Source organism: Oncorhynchus keta, unplaced genomic scaffold (assembly GCF_023373465.1).
Source record: "Oncorhynchus keta strain PuntledgeMale-10-30-2019 unplaced genomic scaffold, Oket_V2 Un_contig_2756_pilon_pilon, whole genome shotgun sequence".
Classification (NCBI taxonomy): Eukaryota; Metazoa; Chordata; class Actinopteri; order Salmoniformes; family Salmonidae; genus Oncorhynchus; species Oncorhynchus keta.
In genome coordinates, this window is record NW_026285590.1 from 32,833 (window position 1) to 39,908 (window position 7,076).

A 7,076-nucleotide genomic window follows, 5' to 3' on the forward strand; every position below is an offset into this window, starting at 1 on the left:
ACCTAGTGTCCTGAATCTACCTAGTGTCCTGAATCTTATTTATTTTATTTTTTTATTTCACCTTTATTTAACCAGGTAGGCTAGTTGAGAACAAGTTCTCATTTGCAACTGCGACCTGGCCAAGATAAAGCATAGCAGTGTGAACAGACAACACAGAGTTACACATGGAGTAAACAATTAGCAAGTCAATAACACAGTAGAAAAAATGGGCAGTCTATATACAATGTGTGCAAAATGCATGAGGAGGTAGGCGAATAATACAATTTTGCAGATTAACACTGGAGTGATAAATGATCAGATGGTCATGTACAGGTAGAGATATTGGTGTGCAAAAAGAGCAGAAAAGTAAATAAATAAAAACAGTATAAAAACAGTATGGGAATGAGGTAGGTGAAAATGGGTGAGCTATTTACCTATAGACTATGTACAGCTGCAGCGATCGGTTAGCTGCTCGGATAGCTGATGTTTGAAGTTGGTGAGGGAGATAAAAGTCTCCAACTTCAGCGATTTTTGCAATTCGTTCCAGTCACAGGCAGCAGAGTACTGGAACGAAAGGCGGCCAAATGAGGTGTTGGCTTTAGGGATGATCAGTGAGATACACCTGCTGGAGCGCGTGCTACGGATGGGTGTTGCCATCGTGACCAGTGAACTGAGATAAGGCGGAGCTTTACCTAGCATGGACTTGTAGATGACCTGGAGCCAGTGGGTCTGGCAACGAATATGTAGTGAGGGCCAGCCGACTAGAGCATACAAGTCGCAGTGGTGGGTGGTATAAGGTGCTTTAGTGACAAAACGGATGGCACTGTGATAGACTGCATCCAGTTTGCTGAGTAGAGTGTTGGAAGCCATTTTGTAGATGACATCGCCGAAGTCGAGGATCGGTAGGATAGTCAGTTTTACTAGGTAAGCTTGGCAGCGTGAGTGAAGGAGGCTTTGTTGCGGAATAGAAAGCCGACTCTTGATTTGATTTTCGATTGGAGATGTTTGATGTGAGTCTGGAAGGAGAGTTTGCAGTCTAGCCAGACACCTAGGTACTTATAGATGTCCACATATTCAAGGTCGGAACCATCCAGGGTGGTGATGCTAGTCGGGCATGCGGGTGCAGGCAGCGATCGGTTGAAAAGCATGCATTTGGTTTTTCTCGCGTTTAAGAGCAGTTGGAGGCCACGGAAGGAGTGCTGTATGGCATTGAAGCTCGTTTGGAGGTTTGATAGCACAGTGTCCAATGACGGGCCGAAAGTATATAGAATGGTGTCGTCTGCGTAGAGGTGGATCACGGAATCGCCCGCAGCAAGAGCAACATCATTGATATATACAGAGAAAAGAGTCGGCCCGAGAATTGAACCCTGTGGCACCCCCATAGAGACTGCCAGAGGACCGGACAGCATGCCCTCCGATTTGACACGCTGAACTCTGTCTGCAAAGTAATTGGTGAACCAGGCAAGGCAGTCATCCGAAAAACCGGGGCTGTTGAGTCTGCCGATAAGAATATGGTGATTGACAGAGTCGAAAGCCTTGGCGAGGTCGATGAAGACGGCTGCACAGTACTGTCTTTTATCGATGGCGGTTATGATAGCATTTAGTACCTTGAGTGTGGCTGAGGTGCACCCGTGACCGGCTCGGAAACCAGATTGCACAGCGGAGAAGGTACGGTGGGATTCGAGATGGTCAGTGACCTGTTTGTTGACTTGGCTTTCGAAGACCTTAGATAGGCAGGGCAGGATGGATATAGCTCTATAGCACTTTGCGTCCAGGGTGTCTCCCCCTTTGAAGAGGGCGATGACTGCGGCAGCTTTCCAATCCTTGGGGATCTCAGACGATATGAAAGAGAGGTTGAACAGGCTGGTAATAGGGGTTGCGACAATGGCGGCAGATAGTTTCAGAAATAGCGGGTCCAGATTGTCAAGCCCAGCTGATTTGTACGGGTCCAGGTTTTGCAGCTCTTTCAGAACATCTGCTATCTGGATTTGGGTAAAGGAGAACCTGGAGAGGCTTGGGTGAGGAACTACGGGGGGCGGAGCTGTTGGCCGAGGTTGGAGTAGCCAGGCGGAAGGCATGGCCAGCCGTTGAGAAGTGCTTATTGAAGTTTTCGATAATCATGGATTTATCAGTGGAGACCGTGTTTCCTAGCCTCAGTGCAGTGGGCAGCTGGGAGGAGGTGCTCTTGTTCTCCATGGACTTCACAGTGTCCCAGAACTTTTTGGAGTTGGAGCTACAGGATGCAAACTTCTGCCTGAAGAAGCTGGCCTTAGCTTTCCTGACTGACTGCGTGTATTGGTTCCTGACTTCCCTGAACAGTTGCATATCACGGGGCTATTCGATGCTATTGCAGTCCGCCACAGGATGTTTTTGTGCTGGTCGAGGGCAGTCAGGTCTGGAGTGAACCAAGGGCTGTATCTGTTCTTGGTTCTGCATTTTTGAACGGAGCATGCTTATCTAAAATGGTGAGGAAGTTACTTTTAAAGAATGACCATGCATCCTCAACTGACGGGATGAGGTCAATGTCCTTCCAGGATACCCGGGCCAGGTCGATTAGAAAGGCCTGCTCACAGAAGTGTTTTAGGGAGCGTTTGACAGTGATGAGGGGTGGTCGTTTGACTGCGGCTCCGTGGCGGATACAGGCGATGAGGCAGTGATCGCTGAGATCCTGGTTGAAGACAGCGGAGGTATATTTGGAGGGCCAGTTGGTCAGGATGACGTCTATGAGGGTGCCCTTGTTTACAGAGTTAGGGTTGTACCTGGTGGGTTCCTTGATGATTTGAGTGAGATTGAGGGCATCTAGCTTAGATTGTAGGACTGCCGGGGTGTTAAGCATATCCCAGTTTAGGTCACCTAACAGAACAAACTCTGAAGCTAGATGGGGGCGATCAATTCACAAATGGTGTCCAGGGCACAGCTGGGAGCTGACGGGGTCGGTAGCAGGCGGCAACAGTGAGAGACTTGTTTCTGGAGAGAGTAATTTTCAAAATTAGTAGTTCAAACTGTTTGGGTATGGACCTGGAAAGTATGACATTACTTTGCAGGCTATCTCTGCAGTAGACTGCGACTCCGCCCCCTTTGGCAGTTCTATCTTGACGGAAGATGTTATAGTTGGGTATTGAAATTTCTGAATTTTTGGTGGCCTTCCTGAGCCAGGATTCAGACACGGCAAGGACATCAGGGTTAGCAGAGTGTGCTAAAGCAGTGAGTAAAACAAACTTAGGGAGGAGGCTTCTGATGTTGACATGCATAAAACCAAGACTTTTCGATCACAGAAGTCAACAAATGAGGGTACCTGGGGACATGCAGGGCCTGGGTTTACCTCCACATCACCCGCGGAACAGAGAAGGAGTAGTATGAGGGTGCGGCTAAAGGCTATCAAAACTGGTCGCCTAGACCGTTGGGGGCAGAGGATAAGAGGAGCAGGTTTCTGGGCATGGTAGAATATATTCAGGGCATAATGCGCAGACAGGGGTATGGTGGGGTGCGGGTACAGCGGAGGTAAGCCCAGGCACTGGGTGATGATGAGAGAGGTTGTATCTCTGGACATGCTGGTTGTAATGGGTGAGGTCACCGCATGATAATAATAATATATAATAATATATGCCATTTAGCTGACGCTTTTATCCAAAGCGACTTACAGTCATGTGTGCATACATTCTACGTATGGGTGGTCCCGGGAATATATTATTATTATATTATTATTATTATTATTAGGTCACCGCATGTGTGGGGGTGGGACAAAGGAGGTAACAGGGGTATGCAGAGTGGATCTAGGGGCTCCATTGTGAACTAAAACAATGATAACTAACCTGAACAACAGTATACAAGGCATATTGACATTTGGGAGAGACATACAGCGAGGCATACAGTAATCACAGGTGTTGAATTGGGAAAGCTAGCTAAAAACAGTAGGCGAGGCTAATCAGCTAGCACAACAAACAGCAGGTAAAATGGCGTTGACTAGGCAACTGGGCCGACAGATAAACAAACAAGCAGAATGGGGTACCGTGATTAATGGACAGTCCAGCGTGCGTCAGCTATGTAGCCAAGAGATCAGTGTCCAGGGGCAGCGGTGGATGGGCAGGGAAGCTGGGCTGGCGAGTGTTATCCAGGTTTAAAAAAAAACTAACAATGACTAAATAGCTTGTAGCTAGTTAGCTGGTTAGCGTCTGGAGGTTCTTGAGTGTGTCATAAAAATAAAATAAAAATTAAAAGTAATAGCGATTCCGTATCACAGTGGGTGAGGCAGGTTTCCGGAAGGTATAAACAGAATAAAAATCAAAGAGAGATAGAAAGTAAATGGGTTCAGAGTGTTTGGGATGCAGTGATTCAGATGGTTAGCAGGCCTGTGCTAATAAGCTAACAGTTCGTAGGCCCGGGCTAGACAAGCTAGCCGTTAGCAGGCCGAATTAGCAAGCAGGGAGAACCTTTGGGGACGTCGCGATGGGGTGAGTCTGTTTATTCCTCTTCATGCGGTGACATCGACAGACCGGTCGTGGGCCCGGGTAATTGTAGCCCAGGAGTATGCTACAGGTGCTCTAGTACGCTAGGTGAGCTGGAGACACAGCGTTTCAGAAAGCTTGCGGGCCTTGGCCAGCAGATGGATCTTTGGCGATGTCGCAACGAAAAAGCCTGTTGAAACCACCTCGGACGATTATGTCGGCGGACCATTCGTGATGGATCGGCGGGGCTCCGTGTCGGCAGTAAAGGGTCCAGGCCAATTGGCAAAAGAGGTATTGTTGGGCCTCTTCGGCTAGTCGGGAGATGGGCTTAGCTCAAGGCTAACTGGTGCTTGTTTTGGGACAGAGACGTTAGCCAGGAGTAGCCACTCGGATTGCAGCTAGCTAGTTGCGATGATCCGGTGTAAAGGTTCAGAGCTTGCGGTAGGAATCCGGAGATGTGGTAGAGAAAGAGCAGTCTGATATGCTCTGGGTTGATGTCGCGCTGGTGTCCTAGTTAGCTTTGAAGACCGCTAGCAATGGCTAACTGAGTACTAGCTAGTAGCTAGTTAGCTGGCTAGCTTCTGATGGTGGTTCGGTTCTAAAGTAAAGTATAGAAAAAGCAGATCCGTACCACATTGGGTGATGCGGGTTGCAGGAGAGTATATTCAGCTCTAGTTGGAAAGTGAAATTAAAATATGTACGAAATATATACAGAAAAAAAACGAAGAAAACTATATTTACACTAGACAGGACGGGACAAGACAAAACACACGTCCGACTGCTACGCCATCTTGGATCTCTCAATCTACCTAGTGTCCTGAATCTACCTAGTGTCCTGAGTCTACCTAGTGTCCTGAATCTACCTAGTGTCCTGAATCTACCTAGTGTCCTGAATCTACCTAGTGTCCTGAGTCTACATAGTGTCCTGAGTCTACCTAGTGTCCTGAGTCTACCTAGTGTCCTGAGTCTACCTAGTGTCCTGAATCTACCTAGTGTCCTGAATCTACCTCGTGTCCTGAATCTACCTAGTGTCCTGAATCTACCTAGTGTCCTGAGTCTACCTAGTGTCCTGAGTCTACCTAGTGTTCTGAATCTACCTAGTGTCCTGAATCTACCTAGTGTCCTGAATCTACCTAGTGTCCTGAATCTACCTAGTGTCCTGAATCTACCTAGTGTCCTGAGTCTACCTAGTGTCCTGAGTCTACCTAGTGTCCTGAATCTACCTAGTGTCCTGAATCTACCTAGTGTCCTGAATCTACCTCGTGTCCTGAATCTACCTCGTGTCCTGAATCTACCTAGTGTCCTGAATCTACCTAGTGTCCTGAGTCTACCTAGTGTCCTGAGTCTACCTAGTGTCCTGAATCTACCTAGTTTTCTGAATCTACCTAGTGTCCTGAATCTACCTAGTGTCCTGAATCTACCTAGTGTCCTGAATCTACCTAGTGTCCTGAATCGGGTCACATACGTAGTGTTGAAGAGGAAACAGAGAAACACTGTCAGTGTTAAAAAAAGACAGAGTTTGATTGGATGGAATCTAAATACCACACAAGGATAACAGGATGAATGTCATCAAAATAACTAGAACTCAAATGTATCTTGTCTTGTGTCCTTCTGTAGCTCAGTTGGTAGAGCATGGTGCTTGTAACGCCAGGGTAGTGGGTTCGATCCCCGGGACCACCCATACGTAGAATGTATGCACACATGACTGTAAGTCGCTTTGGATAAAAGCGTCTACTAAATGGCATATATTATTATATTATTCATATATTCTTGACTATCATTCATGTGATTGATGGTTATTTTTTAAAAATAAAATAATTACATACCACGTTAAATTATTACTCGATTAAATTACTCACGTAACAATTCATTAAGTAGTAATCTAGGGCACCGTACATAGTAATAGTAATAATTGGGGCACCACGGAAAAAAGTTATTTAACGAGTTACTATCTCCCGACTAAACTCTAAAGATATAAATATCTCTTACGTCAATTCACGAAATCTTATTTACTGTCAGACTCGTTCTGAATGTCGTCCTTGGATATCTGCACAAACCCATCAATGATGAATCAGCAATATACAAATTGTTTTAATTATTGTCTCGTTCTGAATGTCGTCCTTGGATATCTGCACAAACCCATCAATGATGAATGAGCAACATACAAATTGGCTTAATTATTTATTTACTAACTAACTAACTAAATAATCACACAGATTAAATAAACACACAAACAGAATATCTTACAAATTGATTACTACAGTTTTGTGGCCAAAAGTTTTGAGAATGACACAAATATTAATTTTCACAAAGTCTGCTGCCTCAGTTTGTATGATGGCAATTTGCATATATTCCAGAATGCCAGTAAGATTGCACCTAAATCAACCATTTATCGGATCATCAAGAACTTCAAGGAGAGCGGTTCAATTGTTGTGAAATGTAAATGTAAAGAAGGCTTCAGGGTGCCCAAGAAAGTCCAGCAAGCGCCAGGACCGTCTCCTAAAGTTGATTCAGCTGCGGGTTCAGGGTTCAGGGCACCACCAGTACAGAGCTTGCTTAGGAATGTCAGGACACACACACACACACACACATGTTTTGGGCATCCGTAAAAAAGCTTGTCCGGAGAAGACAAGGTGAGCGCTACCATCAGTC